Genomic DNA, 20,282 nt, shown 5'->3' with positions numbered 1-20,282 from the left:
AAGAGGAAATTTAAGAATCCCCAAAATAGATAGCAAAATGGGTAAAGATTAAAATAAGAGAGTTCACAGGAAAAATAAAAATGGCTCTTAAACATATGAAAAGATGCTCAGTTTAACTCATAAGAGAAATGCAAATTAAAACTGCACTGAGATAACATTTTTCACCTATTATACTGACAAAAATCTAAAAAGTATGATTATACAATGTGTTGGCAAGGCTATAGGGCAGGGGTGGGCAAACTTTTTGACTCGAGGGCCACAATGGGTTCTTAAACTGGACCGGAGAGCCGGAACAAAAGCATGGATGGAGTGTTTGTGTGAACTAATATAAATTCAAAGTAAACATCATTACATAAAAGGGTACGGTCTTTTTTTTTTTTAGTTTTATTCATTTCAAACGGGCCGGATCCGGCCCGTGGGCCGTAGTTTGCCCACGGCTGCTATAGGGGAAACAAATATTCTCCTATATTACAATTACAACCTCTATGAAGGGCAATTTAACAGTATCTTACAGTATCTACCAAAATTATATGTTATTCTTTGACTCACCAATTCCACTTTCAGGAATTTATCCTACAGTCACACCTGTGTATGTACAAAATGATATATGTACAAGGTTGCTAATAAAGAATTTTTATAAAGGTAAAAACTAGAAACAATCTATCCATCAATGGACTAAATTATGGTACATAAATAAAAATGAACACTGCAGCTGTTGAGATAGCATGCCCACCCTACCACTTTATACATCAATATGGAAAGATCTCAAATACATTGTTAAGTGAAAAGTAAAGGACAAAATGGTTCAAGTTTCCAGAATTAGTGTAAAACATGTGTGTGCAGGGGTGGAGGGGAAGCAAGGTAGACTAAACACATTTGTGTATGGTTGTATTTTTTAATTCCCCAGAAGAATATATAAGAAATCAATAACATCAGTAAACTGCTGTAAACTAGGCAGATGTAGACTTTTTATTGTATTTCTTTTTTTCTCTTTTTGCTTTTTTCTTTTTGAAGTATTATGCATATAGTGTAAAAAAAAAAAAAACTTTAGAAATGCTGTAATATTCAAGAGAATTTGGTAAGTTATATGATGTGAGAGGTACAGGAGATGAAGAGGTCCAGATGACTTCCAGGTTTCTGACTTGGTAACAAATCTAGTCATCCCCTACAACTAAAAAGAAAAGAAAAGAAAAAATGTATCTGTGTTATTAACCAAAGCATGATGTTCAACAGTAGAGAAAGAAAGCTCAGTTTACATGATGTTAAACAGTAGAGGAAGGCAGCTCAGTTTTTAGACATGTTGTACTGAGGTATTAGGTCCAACAGTATACTAGAAAAAGAAAATTTAGAGAGAGGTGAGGGATATAGTTGTTAGTAAAAGTCTTGGGGAGGAAAACACTTATCTGAGCCTCATTTATCTAGGAATTATTTATTCTATAAACCCAATTAACCCAGAGAATAAACTAAAAAGGCAACTCACTCAAAGTGACAGCATAAGGCCACATATTCATATCCTTTTCTCACAGACATCAGGTTCTCACTAAAAGCTTATTTAATACATTTAGGTAATTTCCCAAGTTCACAACAATTAGAAACATCAAAAAGCTACCAGAGACAATCATTTAACAGCAGCACAAGGCAGTAAAAACATGATGATGATATTACCAATACCTCAAACAGCATATTTAATAGAAGCTAAAGTCCCATATTTTATTTTCTAATATTTGACCAAAGTGATCCCTCATTCAAGAAGTTTTTCATGGTTCATGCACTCTTAGACTAACATTAGCATTCAGTATCCTTTTATCAAACTTTTCAAGTATTTGTGATTTATATCTCAATAAATCTGTTTTTAAAAATAGGGTATCTGCTATTATTCCTACTTTACAGATTAAGAAACTGAGGCTTGGCAAAATTAGGTAATTTACCCATGGTGACACAGCTAGCTCATGATGGGGACAGGATAAAAACGCACATAGTCTCAATTCTTAAAATAATCGATATGCTTAATTACCATGTTCTTCTGCCTGCCTTAAAATGAGACTTCACTCATCAGCCTACATATGCTCCTACTTCTTTGTTCAAGGCTTAAATGCTAGTGACCTCCAAATTTCCAAGTAGGACTACAAAGCCTTGATTTAATTATGCTATACTATAAAGGCAGGAAAGAAGTCAAAAGCTGAAAAGAAAGGTACTAAAGAGACAGAAGAGGAGGGAAAAAAGTACTCAAGAGCTAAATTTCAAAGCTTGCCATTTTAAGCATAAGAATACATAAAAGATAACTATTTGTGTGACTGTTATCATAAATTTGGTGGTCAGGTCTAATTAAGCTTAGTTAGACCAGGATTTCTCAGCCTTTGCACTATTAACATTTTGGGCCACATAATTTTTTGTTGTGGATTGCTTTCCTAAACAATCTAGGATGTTTAGCAACATCCCTGACCTCTACCCAATAGAAGCCAGTGGCATCAATCCTCCCCCCTCCTCTTACCTCTTACCCCCCACCCCCATTCTAACAACCAGAATGTCTCTAGACCAGGGGTGGGCAACCCCTGGCACGCGTGTCAAACATGGCACACCAGTAACTTTTGCTGGCACGCGAAACCCTCTCTTATAATCTTCCATTTACAATTTTTTTCTTAATATCGACTTTTTTATTTTTCAGATAAATTCAGTGTAGGTGCATCTTAGATAAATAAATAATTTTACATAACAAATTATCTTAAAGACCACACACATGGATTGACGAGAGAGGGGAAGAGCAATTTCTATGCCTCTGCCTTAACTCTCCCTGCCTTCCTAGATCCGACCGGTGTTTTGGTTTCATCCACATACGCTTGTGAATCTTTGTTCTCAGTGATGAATTTTGTTAAGTCTCGTAATAGGAGTAGCCTGACAGAAGAAAGCAGTAGCTCGTGCATATCTCTGAAGGTCAGAAAATATAAACCTGATGTAAAATCTCTGTCATTAGTTATGCAGCAGCAAAAGTCCCACTGATAATATCAAACGGAGTCATAAAGTTTTCTGTCGGACTATCAGTGTACATGTATACATTAAAAAATAAATGTATTTTTCATCATCATATACTGTGTTTTTGTCGCTCGAATAAATTTTATTATTTCTTCAAGGTTCTTCACATACGTACACCTTAAGAGATATCAAGAAGGCGTAACATGTTCTCAAAAAATTAGGGTTGGCACGCAGAAGAATTGTGAGTCAGAGATTTTGCTGGTTTTGGCACGCACTCACTAAAAGGTTGCCCACCCCTGCATTGTTAAATGGAGACAGATAAGAACCTCTTTTTCTTTTTCATCCTCGCCCAAGGATATATTCATTGATTTTTAAAGAGAGGGAGAGAGGGGGAGGGAGAAACATCTATTGGTTGATTCCCCTATGCTCACCGACCTCCTAATCCTGACCTCCCCAACGGGAGATCAAACCCACAACCTTTTGGTATATGGGACAATGCTCCAACCAACTGACCCACTGGGCAAGGGCCAAGAATCTTTTTTTTTAAACAGCTTTGAAATATCTTGGAAATATAAAAACTGTATGTACTTGAAGTATACAACTTGATATTTTGATATATGTATACACTGTAAAAAGATCACCACAATCAAGCTAATTAATAGCATCTCCACAGTTACTATAGGGGCAGTGACAGACAAGAGCCTTTAAATCAATTACCTCCCAAGACTACTAAGAAAAAAACTCATTTTATTTAAAAGTGGAAACTAAGGAGAAAATAAACAAATGGGACTACATAAAAATAAAAAGCTTCTACACAGCAAAAGAAACCATCAACAAAACAACAAGAAACCCCACTCCACTGCATGGGAGAACATATTTGCCAATGTTATATCCAATAAGGGCCTAATCTCCAAAATTTAAAAGAAACTCATACATCTTAACAAAAAGAAGATAATCCAATCAAAAATGGGCAAAGGACTTAAATAGACACCTTTCGAAAGCTGACATACAGAAGGCTAAGAGACATATAAAAACATGCTCTAAGTAATTCATTATTCGAGAGATGCAAATCAAAAAGTCAATGAGGTACCATCTCACACCTGTCAGAATGGCTATCATCAACAAAACAACAAATGACAAGTGCTGGCGAGGATGTGGAGAAAAAGAAACCCTCTTACACTGCTGGTGGGAATGCAGACTGGTGCAGGAACTGTGGAAAATAGTATGGAGTTTCCTCAAAAAAGTAAAAATCGCCCTGGCCGGCTTGGCTCAGTGGATAGAGGGTCAGCAGGTTCAATTCTGGCCAAGGGCACAAGCCTGAGTTGCGGGCTCGATCCCCAGTATGGGGTGTGCAGGAGGCAATCGATCAATAATTCTCTCTCATCATTGATGTTTCTATCTCTCTCTCCTTCTCCCTTCCTCTCTGAAATCAATAAAGCAATATATTTTTTAAAAAAAAAAAAAGGTAAAAATGGAACTCCCATTTGACTCAGTAATCCTACTTCTGGGAATACCCCAAGAAACCAGAAACACCAATCAGAAAAGACATATGCACCCCTATGTTCATAGCAGCACAATTTACAATAGCTAAGATTTGGAAACAACCTAAGTGCCCATTAGCAGATGAGTGGATTTAAAGGCTGCAGCACATCTACACAATGGAATACTACGCTGCTGTAAAAAAAAAAAGATAGAACTCTTACCATTTGCAACAGCATGGATGGACCTGGAAAGCATTATGCTAAGCAAAATAAGCCAGTCAGAGAAAGATAAGTATGACATGATCTCACTCATTTGTGGAATATAATGAACATCATAAACCGATGAACAAAAATAGATACAGAGACAAAGAAGCATCTAACAGACTGTCAAACTTCAGTGTGGGCGGGGGGGGGGGGGGGGGGGGGGAGGTCAACCAAAGGACTTGTATGCATGTATATAAGCATAACCAATGGACACAAACACTAGGAGGGTGAGGGTAGCTGGGGGGAGGACAATGGGGGGAAAAGGAGACATATGTAATACTATATGTAATACTTTAAACAACAAAATAAAATTTAAAAAAATAAAAAAGTAAAGCTGGGTGTATGGGCAGTATGTAGGAATTAAATAGAGACAAAGTCCACATAGTGATGCTAACATCCCCAGATTTCTGTACAATTCAGTATGTACAGCCTCTGAACTCTAGCAGAGTATCAACTACTACAGATCAGAAAATAGATGTAAAGACTGCTAGAAATAAGAACTGCTCCCCCTTTGACTAGTATGAAAAAAAAACAAGTTTCCCTGATAAGAAAGACTAAGTGTCCCTCATCTCTGAAGGAATTGAAATACCAAGGTCAAGATTGTCACCCTGCCAGGGAAGAGGAACAAACCAACTAACAGTATATATAAAAATGAAATGACAATTCGGCGTGGGAGAGGAGAGTGGTAACACAGGATAAGCAGGAGACAGAGCTGATTCCATACAAAATTTGCTCTATCAAATCTCCCTTCCTGCCTTTATATTATCTTCTGTTAACACCAAGTTAGGGGCTTTCAATAACCTCATGTTGACCTTTGGTTGTTCAAAGCCTAGCACTGTAGCCTCTTCATTCAGAGCATTGCTCCTCCTCAAGGTGCCATGGGCTCCAAAATCTTATTCCTCTCTAAAAGTTCCACCTCAGATCATTTTAGATAAGAGGAGTGGGTGTGGGAATACAAGTAAATTAAGCTACTCAAACTAAAGTATGTGCTGCAAGGACCCTCTGCCCAATAAGCATAATTTAAAAAATATGTTTAACCTCACTCATAATCAAAGAAATGCAAACCCAAAACAAGATATAAATCTCACATATCAAATTGGCAAATAATCAATAAAGTCCAATACCAGCACGCATGTAACAAGCATACTGCTGGTTAGTGTAAATTGTTACAACCTAAATATCACTCAAAAGAAGTCAGAACAAATTATGATACATCCTTATAATAAATTATTCTACTCATTTTTTAAAAATTATGTCAATATGAAAAGAGCTATGATATTAACTAGGGAAAAACAGTAAATTGCAGTTAAAAAAAGTAAACAGCAGTACGATATAATATAATTTGTATAAAATTTTTTGAAAAGTAAACTTTCTAGAAACAGATAATAGTTACCTTTTTATTTTTTTTTAATTGACTTTTTCAGGGAGAGGGAGAGGGAAACATCAATCAGCTGCCTCCTACTAGGGAGCCTGCAACCCGGGCATGTGCCCTGACTGGGAATCTGATCATCTGATCAGTGACCTCTTGGTGCATGGGACAACAGTCAACCAACTGAGCCACACCAGCCAGGGCGATAGTGAGTTACCTTTTAAGGGAAAAAGAAAAGTAGCTTTTATTTTTACTTTTCTGTATCATTAGAATTTATCATATACATGTATAACTTTTAACTTAAAATATATAATTCTTTAATGTTCTCTATTCCCCCAAACCTTAACCATTACTCTCACCATCTCTTCAACCCCTACCCGTATATCTGAAGGCTAAAATTCCTTGACAGAATTTCAGGTAGCTAGAGATATATTTTTAGATAGATATCTGGGGCTTTTCTTTAAAATCTCAACACTCACTTCTCATTAACCTCCTCTGATATGATAGAAGAGAAAAAGAATCCCTACACTAACCACAAACTCGGTTTCTTTCAAGCCCTAACCATCCCTCCCCCCCCCCCCCCCCCCCCCCCCGCCTCCCACCGCCAAAGAGATATAATGGTGGTAGTTATAATATCCCCTCTTCCATCAGTTATATATCTAGTCTTGGCCAATTTCACTCTCCACATTAAAAAAATAATAATTTTTTAAAAAAGCAACCCTTATAGGATCCCTTAACAGCAGGTTTTTCTCATCACCTTGGTGCCAGGTGGTTAACCACTACTCTAAACTTCTTTAGGGCAGGGTCTCAGTTCTATTTACTGCATCAGCCCTGGTACTGTACGTATATGGAAACTTAATATTTGTTCATTGTAACTGAATCTGTCCAGAACATTCCCTGTCAAAGGGAGAGGCAGGTTAGTGGAGTACTTCGAGATCATGGGACTTTAAAAGATGCCTCAAAAACATGTTCCTGCTTCAATCTTTCCCCTTGGCTGAACCAAGTATTTTAATTACTGTTTATGATTAATGTCTAATTACTAGAGAACAATAACTATTATGGATATTTTTTAAATATTTCCGATTAATGGCTTTAAGATTTACCTTAAACAATGAAGTTTTACTCATTTGAGTTTCCTCTTCATGATTTTCTCACTGTACATGATCACCCCTGCCAACTAAAACAACTACAGTCTCAAAGCAGCATACCTATCCTTAATTTTGAACTATTTAGTGAGAAAGGGTTTTAAAACCTTTTTCAAGTATGGGGGTGGGGGTGGACAGCTATAATCAGGTGGTTCGTAAATGTATAGTGTGAGGAAAGAGCTGATTTCTAAGATCCAAAGAGTCAGAATTGTGAACCATTAAGTTTCTTAAATAGGCTTAAAGAGTAAATACATTCTCAGAGAAATTATAAGGTTTATTTTTAAACTATTTTTAGAATTTTTAATATTCCAATCAGGAATACTAAACCAACTATCTACTGTAATTCAAAGTGACAAATGATTGTATAACAAATTGTGTTTAAAAAGTTAAAACACACACTCATACACCACATGCATCTTATAACAAAATAAAGTTCAATACTATCTTTTCCAAATTACTCTGGCTCATAAGTTTTTCGAAAAATAAATAAATGCCATGTCAAGTAATTTTAACCAATGAAAGAGCAAGCAGCTCCAGGAGACAGAGACATGCAAGAGGTTATCTTCTGAGACAACTAAAGAGGACTGAATCCTGAACAGAAATTACTAAAACCAGACTCTGAAAAAGATAGTTAACCTTGAAACGTTATTTCTTGGTTGAATGAATGAAAAGAAAATGGGAGAAGGGGATGAAGAATAACATGCTATTTGGCAATAATTTTAAATATTACTTAAATCCTAAATAAAGCATGCGGACTATGGGGAAGCATCCAAGCTTCCAGGAAAAATAAGGGCTGCCCTTTATGCCACCACATGAATATGACTGTGACTTTGGAAAATCAATTAAATTACAATCTGAACCTAATTTCTCATGTATATGATGAGCTGGAGATCATGTTAAATTTACCTTAGAGCTATCTAACACTAACAAAGGGAACACAAATTTATTCTTTTCTAATATAACTACAGTACTTGTCATCCAAGCCAAATCACAGTGAGTACTCCTATTAGTTCTAGGAACACATGATCAAAAAAAGTAGTACTGCCCAGTTGGTGTTGCTCAGTAGTTGAGCGTGCACCTATGAACCAGGAGATCACAGTTCCATTCCTGGTCAGGGCACATGCCCTGGCTGCCGGCTCTATCCACAGTGAGGGGCGTGCAGGAGGCAGCCCATCAATGATTTTCTCTCATCATTGACATCTCTCTCTCTCTCTCTCTCTCTCCTTCTCTTCCTTCCTCTCTGAAATCAATATATATATAAAGTAGTACTGAGGATGCCAAAGAACAATCCTAAATCTCCAAGAGGGAGAAACAGAAAGAACACAACCTCCTAAAATATTCCCCTCTTCACAAAGCTTTAGGTATATTCTACCATTTCACTCTTCAGCAGGGCAAGGCCTAATATAGGGTATCACTTTATTTTAGGCTTAACAAATTATGTATTGATAAACCTAGTACTCAAAATGTTAAAGTTACAGAGCAATTTTAAATAAACTTTAAAAATTAAAACAACTTTATCCAATAGCCAACTTAGAACTACATGTCAAATAAGTTTAGTACAAACTGTCTCGAAACAAGAATCAGTGTCATCCCCACATTATCTCCTCTGATTCTTGGGGCAAGTGAGAGAAAAGAAAGACTTAACTAGACATAAATAAAAGCTACAGGAAAGAACAAAAGCTGCTGTAAAAAGACGAAGTTAATATAAGGAGAATCAACTTCAGCAAAAAGTGAGAAAATAAAAAAGGGGACACAAACGTGCTTTTAAAAAAAAAGTCAGTACAAACACTGCTTTGTCATTAAGTACACCTTCAAGTAAAACCCAGCTAAGAAGAGGATAATTATTAAACCATAAAAAAGACCCTCCCAAAAAATTTACTACTTCAGCTACTTCAATAATCAAAGAGAATCTGACGTGCACCTTACAGTGTATATTTGTAAATTTATTTCGAAGGCATAATGTTCTGACTTAATATATGTTTTTGAGAATAAATCTATCTTAACATTAGAAGTCCCATGCTGAAACTTTCACCTATGTATCACCGTTATAAATTTTAATCAAGTTTTCTGCTATCACCAGGCGGTAAAAGGTTAACAGTTCCACAAACTGACCTGCATACTCCACAGGAATGCTCATTTTAGTGTCTCAGAAAATGCTAACATCCCTGACATTAAGTACTGCATCTTTTCTGGCCCTTATTTTGTTTAATACCACTTTTGTGTTTTTAACTATTTTATTTGACTTGAGTTAATCTAGAAAATGCTCTACGTTGGAACTATATCTACATGTATTAATTGAGAACAATATTACCCTTCAAGTTTTAAATAATAATGACTTATCTACAGTTTGCCTCATTTACAAACACACAAGTTTTTAGAGGTTATTGGACAGTAGAAAAGACCCCCCAACTCACTCAAGACAGCAGACCACTCCTGGAAATTAAGGGCTATATCCAAAGTTTCTGAAACTAATGAACAGGGTAAGCTCGTTCAGAACAGCACTGACCATCCATCATTTTATAATAAAAATGTGAGCAAAGCGCTCATAGTAGGGTCTTCAAAAACAAAATAAAGAGTTCCCTTTACTGGGTTGGTTAGGATGCTAAAAACGTATGCTGAGGGGATAGGGAACTGCTCTTTAAAGCCGTCCCGCACTCTACACGGTCGGCGTGGAGGGACGCGGTGGCATGCAACGCCGAAAACAAGAAGGTGCTGCATTTCTCAGAGCTCAGATTCAAGCCATCGATTAACTGCCCCGCTGTTAGTGTGGCTTTCAGGTTTATACCAAAAGTCAGCAGCAGAAACAACAAACAAGGTTTTTCTCCTGACTAAAAACTTTTCAAGTGCCACTAAGATCAAAAAGTGCAAAACTATTAACTATTTACAATTCCACACCATTTTCCTTGCCGTTTCCAACTCGGGGGCTTCCTATAGGCAAACTCGAACCCAGTTGTCGCCTGGGACACTTCACCAGTACCGGGCTCTAGCTCCACGAGGTCCTCGGTTCCCTACCACCAGCTCCAAGAGGCGCGGTTAGCGGGCTCACCGCCGACTGGCAAGTAACCGCGTAAAAATGTCACTGTAGCAGCCCTCTCGGCGCCCGCAGCAGATGCAGGGCGGCGCGGGCGAGGCGCGCCGGGACCTGGCGGAGGGCGCTACGAAGCCCGAGGCCCGCACGCCGCGCGGCCCCGCGCTCCCCGCCCCTCGCCCGGAAGGGGGAAAACCCGCCAGCGGGAGGATTCAACAGCAGCACCGCGCCGCCGCCCGGGAAGCAGCCGCCGGCCGCTTGGCCAGGGTGCGGGGGAGGGGCGGCCGGGCGCGGACCCCCGCCCGCGCGCAAGGTCACCGCCCGCCGCCTTCGCCGCCGCGGGCGCCCCGGCCGGGGCCACGGCGGCAAGTTTAATTTCCCGAGGCTGCAGCTGAGCCCGCGGCGTGGAGAGCGCGCCCTCCGCGGTCCTCCCCACCCCCACCGCGCAGCCCGGCCCACGCCCCCGGTCCGCGTCCCGCCGCCAGGGAGCTGCAGCCCCCGAAGCCAGGAGGCTCGCCCGGACTGGGAGACGGGCGGCGCTGAGCCCTGCCAGACACAGCCGCGGTGGCGGGCGCTGAAAAATGGAGCACAGCGACCAGAAAGGAGAGACATTTTCTTTCCGTTAACTGAATTATTTCCTACCTCCGGATGCCCGACTGGCTACTCCTCTCACTCCGCTGCTTTCCGGGACCCGCCGCCGCATCCAGTCGCCTCCTCCCCCCCTCCCCTTCCGCAGCCAGCCCCGCCGTTCCTCCTCCTCTCCGCTTCAAAATGGCGCCAAGCGCTCTTCGGCGGCTGCTCCAATCGAACTGCCGCGGACAGCACCGGGGGTAGGCTGAGCGCGGAGTGGGTGCGCAGCGCCCCCTACCGTCCACATTGCCCTGAACACACGCGCGCCTTCCGCCTCACCCGTGCTCGCGCGCGCGCGACTACACTTCGCTCCGCCCCGGCGCACGCGCACGCGCACGCAGCCGCAGGTCACGCTGCCGCTGTGCCCGGGTCTCTGAGAACCGCCTCTGTCACCGTTTTCTCTGCCTCTGAGGCTTTCTTGACTTTTGCCGAAAACCACATAAGTTGTTATTTATCTCTAACTTTTTGGTTAAAAGTTGTGCATTTTTAAAACACACTGAAATTCAGTGATGATGTCCTAAGTAAGTAAAATTGGTATTAACTACTTGGCTCCTTACTCTGTTCTCAAAATGCCATTCGTTTTTCTACACCGTTTGTGATGACTTCATCCCACAGCTTTCCCATTTTGAAGAATTGTTGGGGGAGGGGAGGCACAGTAATTCAACCTGTAACAAAACATTCCATCCATTTCTTTTGTTATCACAATTGCACTTATTTTAGAGGGAGAAACAATCTGAAAACCTCAAGATCGCCTTCCGGAGGGTGGGTTTCTAATCCCTTCACCTAGAAGTCCGGCTCCTCACTCCAACACCTTCCGGGAGTATATTAAGAGTTGATGGGGGCGGGGAGACAGAGAAAGAGTTAATCTGGCAATTACTGTTGGGGCAGAAAGAAAAAAATGTTTAAGGCCTTGCCCTGGCCGATGTTTCAATGGTTAGAGCATCCACCTAAGCACTTAAGGGTTTCGGTTGGATTCCTGTTCAAGGACAGTTACCTGGGCTGCAAGTTAGATCCCTCCCAGGTTGGGGCGCGTGGAGGAGGCAACCAATCCATGTGTCTTTCTCATGTCAATGTCTCTCTCTTTCTCTCTCTCTCTCTCTTTTTCTCGCTCTCGCTCTCCCTCCCTCCCTTCCACTCTCTCTAAAAACTACCCTCCAGTGAGGATTTTAATATTTTTAATATTTAAGGTCTCAATGAAACTTAGTTTCTAACAAAGGAAAATTTTCTGTATGTTTCATACAACAGCAAATGGACTTACAAAAATTAGTAATAAAAATCTTCATTTATAGCAACATTGTTTAGCCAGGCAGGTGTGGCTCAGTGGTTGAGCTTCCAGGAAGTCAGGTTTGGATTCTGGTCAGGGCACATGCTGGGTTGCAGGCTCCATCCCCAGAAGGGGGCGTGCAGGAAGCAGCCAATGGATTATTTTCTCTCATCATTGATGTTTGTATCTCTCCCTCTCCCTTCCTCTCTCCGAAATCAATTTTAAAAATTAAAAGAAAAAATAAAACAACACCATTTAGAAAAACTGGAATGTGAAATTAGTATTAAAACAAAAATAAACGTCTATGTTTAGGGCTTTAAAAATAACCAAGTGTGGAGGCCAGCATGTATATGGGAAATGTCTGTACCTTCCTCTCAATTTTGCTGTAAACTTAGAACTGATCTAATAAAAAAAGAAGTACAAAAAATAACCAAGCCCAAATTTATCAGGAGCAATATAATTATATGTGGCATATTTTTTTTAAAAAAAAACATGAGCCATTCAAAAACCAGTTGTGACTGCTGTCTTCCCTGACAAAGAGAAATTATGTATGAATGATATTTTAAAATGCTGATTTTATACTAAGTTGGTCAGGAGAATTACCTTTGATTATAAAGAACCACAAATCTAATCACCACCTGTTACTTGTTTTCTATTGCTTCTGTAACAATAACAACATTCGTAGCTTAAAACAACACAAATTTGTCTTCTAGTTCTTAGTTCAGATAACTGGCACTGGGTTTCCTGAGCTAAAAATCAAGGTGTTGGTACAGCTAGGTTCCTTTCTGGAGGGCCAAAGGGAGAATCCATTTTCTGGCCTTTTTGAGTTTATACCCATTTGAAACAAAAGACAGTAAATTGCAAGTTAAAAAGTAAACAATGCTATATGAATGTGCTCCTCTAGAAATATAGTACGAAGTATTTGCAACTGTATTAATTGAAATATCTGAATAGCAAAAATAACGTAAGTCAGAATCACCTTCAAAATGCACTGGAAGGCCCTGGCCAGTGTGCCTCAGTTGGTTGAAGTGTTGTTTTGTACACCAAAAGGTGAGGATTAAAAATAAAATGCATTAGAAGTAAGAAATGTATCAGTGTATAAAAAGAAAAACAGAGAATTTCCAAATGGCCATGTCTGATCAGAGCAAATATATCATTTTACTTTTACATTATCATTTCACTCCAAAAAGCAGTAAAACATTTACCATGCACAGTAAAGCATGCTAGGCAGTTAGTAAATGAGGAGACTGAAACCACCTAGATATAGGCTGTTACTTATTCCATGTAATTTGAAGTCCAGTGAAACTGAAAATATGACCCCTGCCAGCCTGCAACATTGCTGAGATTGCCACAAACTAATTATTTGGGTTGAGGCATTGGATCTCCAGAAAACATGTTGAAATGTGGTTGTGTTACTTGAAAAAGATAACCCACCAGCCATTGGTATTTATGAGCAGAGATTAAACTGAGTAGAAATTAATTTTGTGCTTATGCATTAGGGCAGCAAATAATGGATTGTAGCAGTTTTCTCCAACCCCTGAAGTCAGACCATATCCATAACGCTGTCATCACTGAAAAGGGATAGGGCTTTCCTCCACTTTCATCCCAAACTCAGTTCCCAGAATTCCGCCTAGTAGTGTGCCCATCCTGTGACTCTTTAAAATATAAATATTCCTGGAAGAATGCCACATTCACCTGCAGTCTGGGGCAGTGATTCTACCCTGGGTGGTGTGGAAGAAAATCCAAATTACCTGGAAATTTTCTGCAAACTGCATGTGTCTATCAGCCCACACTGCTTCTGGCTTTACATTAGCAGGAGTTGTTTTTCTTTCGGTGGAGAGAGACAGATAAAAGAGGCAGGGTTTAGAAAGGCACTGGGATTTCCAGCCAGGGAGAAGAGCTAGAAGGGGAAGGATGCCACAAAGGAAAGTAAGGGGAAGGGGTTCGGAGATGACCTTTGCCTTCGTCATAATACTGCTTCATACCAGAGCTAGCAAACTTAAGCCAAGGCAGTTTCCTTCTGATTTTTTTTCTTTTTTAAACATCGTCTTAGAGGTCTCGTATTGTTATTCTGGACCATATTTTTACCTACCATATAACCAATAATACTCCTAATCTAAGTAGAGTCTTTTTTTTTTAAGTATATTTTATTGATTTTTTTACAGAGAGGAAGGGAGAGGAATAGAGAGCCAGAAACATCAATGAGAGAGAAACATCGATTAGCTGCCTCCTGCACACTCCCCACTGGGTATGTCCCTGCAACCAAGGTACATGCCCTTGACCGGAATCGAACCTGGGACCCTTGAATCCGCAGGCCGACGCTCTACCCACTGAGCCAAACTGGTCAGGGCAGCAGGGTCTTTTTTAAATATATTTATATAGGTTTGTTATTTTTCTTTATTTTTTACTTTTTTTTCATTACCATTTATCCCACCTATTCCATCTTCCACTACCACCACCTGCCCATAATCACCATACAGTTGTCCATGACCATGAGTTCTTTCTCTTTTTTCTCTTTTGCTCAATATCTCCACCTCCTCCCCCTGCCCCCCTATACCCTCCCACCAGAGCTGTCTACCTGCTCTCTGTGTATGAGTTTATCTCTAGTTTGCTTATTAGTTCAGTTTGTTCATGAAATTCCACATATGAGTAAAATTATATGGCACTCCTCTTTCTCTGCCTGGCTTATTTCACTTGGTGTAATGTTCTCCAGGTCTATCCATGCTGTTGCAAAGGGTAAAATTTCCTTCCTTTTTATAGCTGAGTAGTATTCCATATCTGTTTTATCCACTGATGAACACTTGGGCTGCTTCCAAATCTTGGCTATAGTAAATAACGCTGTAATGAATATAGGAGCGCATATATTTATATGCTTTTGAATTAGTGTTTTGGGTTCCTTGAGATAAATTCCCCGAGATGGAATCACTGCATCCTAAGGAAGTTCTATTTTTAATTTTGTAAGGTAACTCTATAATACTTTCCACATTGGCTGCTCCAATCTGCAGTCCCATCAACATTGCACCAGGGTTCCCTTTTCTCAAAAATACTTGCCAACATTTGTTGTTTGTTGATTTATTGATTTATTCTGACAGGCCTGAGGTGATATCTCATTGTGGTTTTAATTTGCATTTCTCTGATGATCAGTGACTTTGAGCATCTTTTTGTATAACTATTGGCTATCTGTATGTCCTCTTTGGAGAAGTGTCTATTCAAGTACTTTACCCATTTTTAAATTGTATTTGTTTTCTTGATGTTGAGTTCTATAAATTCTTCATCACTTTTGTATATTAACCCCTTATCACATGTATCAGTGAATGTTCTCCCATTCAGTGGGTTGTCTTTTCATTTTGTTGCTAGTTTCCTTTGCTATGCAAAACCTTTTTAATTTGATGTAGTCCCATCTGTTTATTTTTTCTTTCGCTTCCATTGCTTGTGGAGATATATCAGAAAAAAATATTGGAATGAGAAATGTCTGAGATTTTACTGCCTTTGTTTTCTTCTAGGATTTTTATGGTTTTTAGTCTAACATTTAAGTCTTTCATCCATTTTGAGTTTATTCTTGTGTGTGGTGTAAGATAGTGGTCTAGTTTCATTTTTTGCATGTATCTATCCAATTTTCCCAACACCATTTATTGAATAGACTATATTTCACCCATTGTATGTTTTTGACCCCTTTGTCAAATATTAATTAAATGTAAAAGCATGTGTTTATTTCTGGGATATCTATTCTGTTCCATTGATCTATATATTTGTTTTTATGCTAGTACCATGATGTTTTGATTACTATGGCCTTGTAGTATAGTTTGATATCAGGTAGCATGATCCCTCCAACTTTATTCTTCTTTCTCAAGATCACTGTTGCTATTCAGGGTCTTTTGTGGTTACATATAAAATTTTGAAATATTTATTCTAGTTCTGCAAAATACGTCATTGCTGTCTTGTTAGGAATTATTTTGAATCAGAAATTGCTAATCTCCTGTGCAGACCCTTATCTTTTTGTTTTGTTTTTTCCTGAAGAATTCTCTGGGATCTGTGAATGTGTGTTATCAAAGATCATTTGGGTCAATATAGTGACTTGCTAGAGTCTTCATGGTTTCCTTAATGTGAAATTGCATAGGTCACTGTTGTAATTGAGGTTCTGAGCTGCTGGCTGAGTATTCCTGAATGTACAAGGCAGAACAGCCAAAGCAAAGATGGTTAACTCGTATCCATAGCCAGCACTCAACATGTGTGAAATCTGAGGCCAACGCTTTGTTAATGAGAGGAAATTTCACTTATTTATAGAGAAATATGATATGAACCATGTATGCAATTTAAAATCTTGTTATTAAAAAGCAAAAAGAAATCAGTGAAAACAATTTTAATGCTTCTTTTATTTAATATACTATATATGAAATATTGTCATTTCCACAGGGAATCAATATCAAAATATATCAGTGAGATATTTTTGTGTTTTTTAAAATAATTCATTATTGTTGAAAGTATTACATATGTCTCCTTTTCTCTCCCATTAACCACCTCCAGCCCACCCCCCCCCCCCCTTCCAAGGCCGTCACCATCTTACTGTCTATGTCCATGGTTATGCATATATACCTTGAAATCTGATATTGTGATTCCTCCAACTTTGTTTTTCTTTCTCAAGATTGCTGCATCCATTCAGCATCTTTTTTTATTCCAAATAAAATTTTGGAGTATTTCTTTTTCTTTAATTAAATCTTTATTGTTCAGCTTATTACAGTTGTTCCTCTTTTTTCCCCCCTATAGCTCCCCTCCACCCGGTTCCCCTCCCACCCTCCGCCCTCACCCGCCCCCCCCGCCACTCTCCTCATTCATAGGTGCACGATTTTTGTCCAGTCTCTTCCCGCATCCCCCACACCCCTTTCCCCCTCAAGAATAGTCAGTCCACTCCCGTTCTATGCCCCTAATTCTATTATAATCACCAGTTTATTCTGTTCATCAGATTATTTATTCACTTGATTTTTAGATTCACTTGTTGATAGATGTGTATTTGTTGTTCATAATTTGTATCTTTGCCTTCTTCTTCTTCTTCTCCCTCTTCTTAAAGGATACCTTTCAGCATTTCATATAATACTGGTTTAGTGGTGATGAACCCCTTTAGCTTTTCCTTATCTGTGAAGCTCTTTATCTGACCTTCAATTCTGAATGATAGCTTTACTGGATAAAGTAATCTTGGTTGTAGGTTCTTGGCATTCATCACTTTGAATATTTCTTGCCACTCCCTTCTGGCCTGCAAAGTTTCTGTTGAGAAATCAGCTGACAGTCGTATGGGTACTCCCTTGTAGGTAACTGAGTTTCTTTCTCTTGCTGCTTTTAAGATTCTCTCTGTCTTTTGCTCTTGGCATTTTAATTATGATGTGTCTTGGTGTGGTCCTCTTTGGATTCCTTCTGTTTGGGGTTCTCTGTGCTTCCTGGACTTATAAGTCTATTTCTTTCACCAGGTAGGGGAAGTTTTCTGTCATTATTTCTTCAAACAGGTTTTCAATATCTTGCTCTCTCTCTTCTTCTGGCACCCCTATAATTTGGATGTTGGTATGCTTGAAGCTGTCCCAGAGGCTCCTTACACTATCTTCGTATTTTTGGATTCTTTTTTCATTTTGCTTTTCCGGTTAAGTGTTTTTTGCTTCTTCGTATTTCAAATCTTTGACTTGATTCTTGCGATCCTCTGGTCTGCTGTTGGGAGTCTGTATAATATTCTTTTTTCAGTCAGTGTATGCTTAATTTCTAGTTGGTCCTTTATCACAACCTCGAGGGTCTCATTAGTTTTCTTGAGGGTCTCACTACATTTATTGGTGGTTTCTAGAAAGTTCTTGAAAAACCTTAAAAGTGTGGTTTTGAACTCTATATCCAGCAGTTTGCTTTCCTCCATTTCTGTCATTTGTGTCCTGTTTCTTTGTCTCCGCATTTTTTATGCTTCTCTGTGTCGATAGAGTGGCTTTCTGTGCTAAGTGTCCTATAGGGCCCAGTGGCTCAGCCTCCCCAATTACCTGAGGTAGACACTCTTGGTGCACCCCTTTGTGGGCTTTGTGCACAGTCTTGTTGTAGTTAAGCCTTGATTGTTGTACGTAACACTGGGAGGGATTGACCTCCAGGCCAATTGGCTGTGAGAATCAGCTTTTCTGCAGTGGGAGAACTTCTGTGCTAGAGACACCACTCCAGGACAAGACTTGCTTCAGTGGGGCTTTGGTGCTCACTGAGTCTGCCCCCTGAGTGTGTCCTTTATGGATCCGAGGAGCTGCAATCTGGATGGTCCCACTCTGACGACTGGGCACACTGGCTCCTGTATCTCTAAGGAGGTGCTAATCTAGCCTCTGCCTGAGGCTACCCAGCAGAAGCCAGCTGTGAAGCAATGCAAGTTGCCCTGGGGCCTTGGGCCAGCTGCAGTTTGTTAAGTAATTTTCAGATTGCAAAGGGCCAGGCCTTTCATATGCAAAATCCTTCGTGCACGGCTTGGGCAGGGTGGGGATCAACAGGGTGGAGCGAGCAGTTATGGCTGCTCTCAGTCCTGCCCTCAGAGGCCCTGCTTCTCAGTGTCCAGGCAATCGCTGGGAGCACCTCCGAGAGAAAGCTGCCCTCGAGTTCCGATCGATGCCAGACAGTCCTGTTTCGCTCGTATGAGTCTGGGTCCCCAGAGACTCGCCCAGAACTGGAGCTCAGAGCTTGAGACTCCCTCCCAATTGAAAAAGACAACCGTGTCCACAGCCGCCAGCCCTCTCCGCATGCACCTCCGCATCTCTGTATTTTACTTCCGCAGAGCACCTCCTCTGAGCCTCGGTGTGCTTTTCTCTTTCCTTCTAGTTGTAGAATTTCCACTCAGCCAGCCTTCCTGTGGTTCTGAATGATGTCCATTCTGTCTTTTAGTTGTATTTTTGAAGTGGTTGTGCGAGGCAGCAATCTCTGGTGTTTACCTATGCCGCCATCTTGGTTTCTCTCTGGAGTATTTCTTCTAGATCTGTGAAGTATGTTGTTGGTATTTTAATAGGGATTGCATTGAATCTGTAGATTGCCTTGGGTAACATGGAAATTTTAATGATGTTGATTCTACCAATCCATGAACACAGTATATTCTTCTACTTCTTTATATCTTCTTCTATCTCTTTTTTTCAATGTCCTATAGTTTTCTGAGTACAGGTCTTTCGCCACCTTGATTAAGTTTATTCCTAAGTATCTTAAGTTTTGGTTGCAATGGTAAATGGGATTGTTTGTTTAGTTTCTCTTTCTGAGAATTTATTATTGGTGTATAAAAAAAGCCATCAATTTTGGGGTGTTGATTTTATATCCTGCTACATTGCCAAATACATTTATTAAATCTAATAGTTTCTTGGTGGAGTCTTTAGGGTTTTCTATGTACAATATCATTTCATCTGTGAACAATGAGAGTTTTACTCCCTCCTTTCCAATTTGGATGCCTTTTATTTCTTTTTCTTGTCTGATTACTGTGGCCAGGACTTCCAATGCTAACTATAATAATAAAAGCGAAATATGCTAATTAGACTGGATGTCCTTTCGGATGAAGCCAGGGCTGCGAGGGAAGCCTGGGTCCTGGGTGCCAACAGGCGGCCCCGGAGGGAAGCCCGGGTCCCAGGTGCCAGAGGGAAGCCAGTGCCAGCAGCTGGGGGAAAGCAGGCCTACTCTTGCACGAATTTTGTGCATTGGGCCTCTAGTGTTGACTAAGAGTGATGAAAGCTGACATCCCTGTCTTGTTCCCATTCTTAGGAGAAATGGTTTTAGTTTTTGCCCATTGGAGATTATATATATATATATATATATATATATATATATATATATATATATATATTAGAGGCCCGGTGCACAAAAATTTGTGCACTCGGACGGGGGGTCACTCAGCCCGGCCTGTGCCCCTCGCAGTCTGGGACCCCTTGGGAGATAATGACCTGCTGGCTTAGGCCTGCTCCTGGGTGGCAGAGGGCAGGCCCAATCCCTAGGTGCAGCCCCTGGTCAGGCTCAGAGAAGGGCCGATTGGGGAGTTGGGGTGCCGCCCCCTGTCATGCACAGAGCAGGGCAGATCGGGAGGTTGCGATGCCACCCCCAGTCATGCTCAGGGTAGGGCCGATTGGGGGGTTGGGGCGCTGCCCCCTGTCACTAAAAGAGC

General features: G+C 40.3%; 1 protein-coding gene across 6 annotated transcripts in view; it reads right to left on the bottom strand.

The window, feature by feature from the left end:
- Positions 1-10,978, bottom strand: part of PDS5B (PDS5 cohesin associated factor B) — a 254,155-nt gene extending 243,177 nt beyond the window's left edge. For 5 of the 6 annotated variants that reach the window (XM_070409171.1, XM_070409166.1, XM_070409169.1 and 2 more), the window contains exon 1: positions 10,900-10,978. The gene's annotated coding sequence lies outside the window, so the exon portion shown is untranslated. Of the gene's footprint in view, positions 1-6,108; positions 6,302-10,899 lie in introns of all 6 variants that reach the window. The other variant, XM_070409167.1, reaches the window with a different exon arrangement.
- Between the last annotated feature and the right edge of the window lie 9,304 nt (positions 10,979-20,282).

Source organism: Myotis yumanensis, unplaced genomic scaffold (assembly GCF_028538775.1).
Source record: "Myotis yumanensis isolate MYYU_CA2020_CCGP unplaced genomic scaffold, mMyoYum1.0.hap1 SCAF_3, whole genome shotgun sequence".
NCBI lineage: Eukaryota > Metazoa > Chordata > Mammalia > Chiroptera > Vespertilionidae > Myotis > Myotis yumanensis.
Note: the sequence above shows the minus strand (reverse complement) of the source record. Positions and strands in the feature narration are given on the sequence as shown.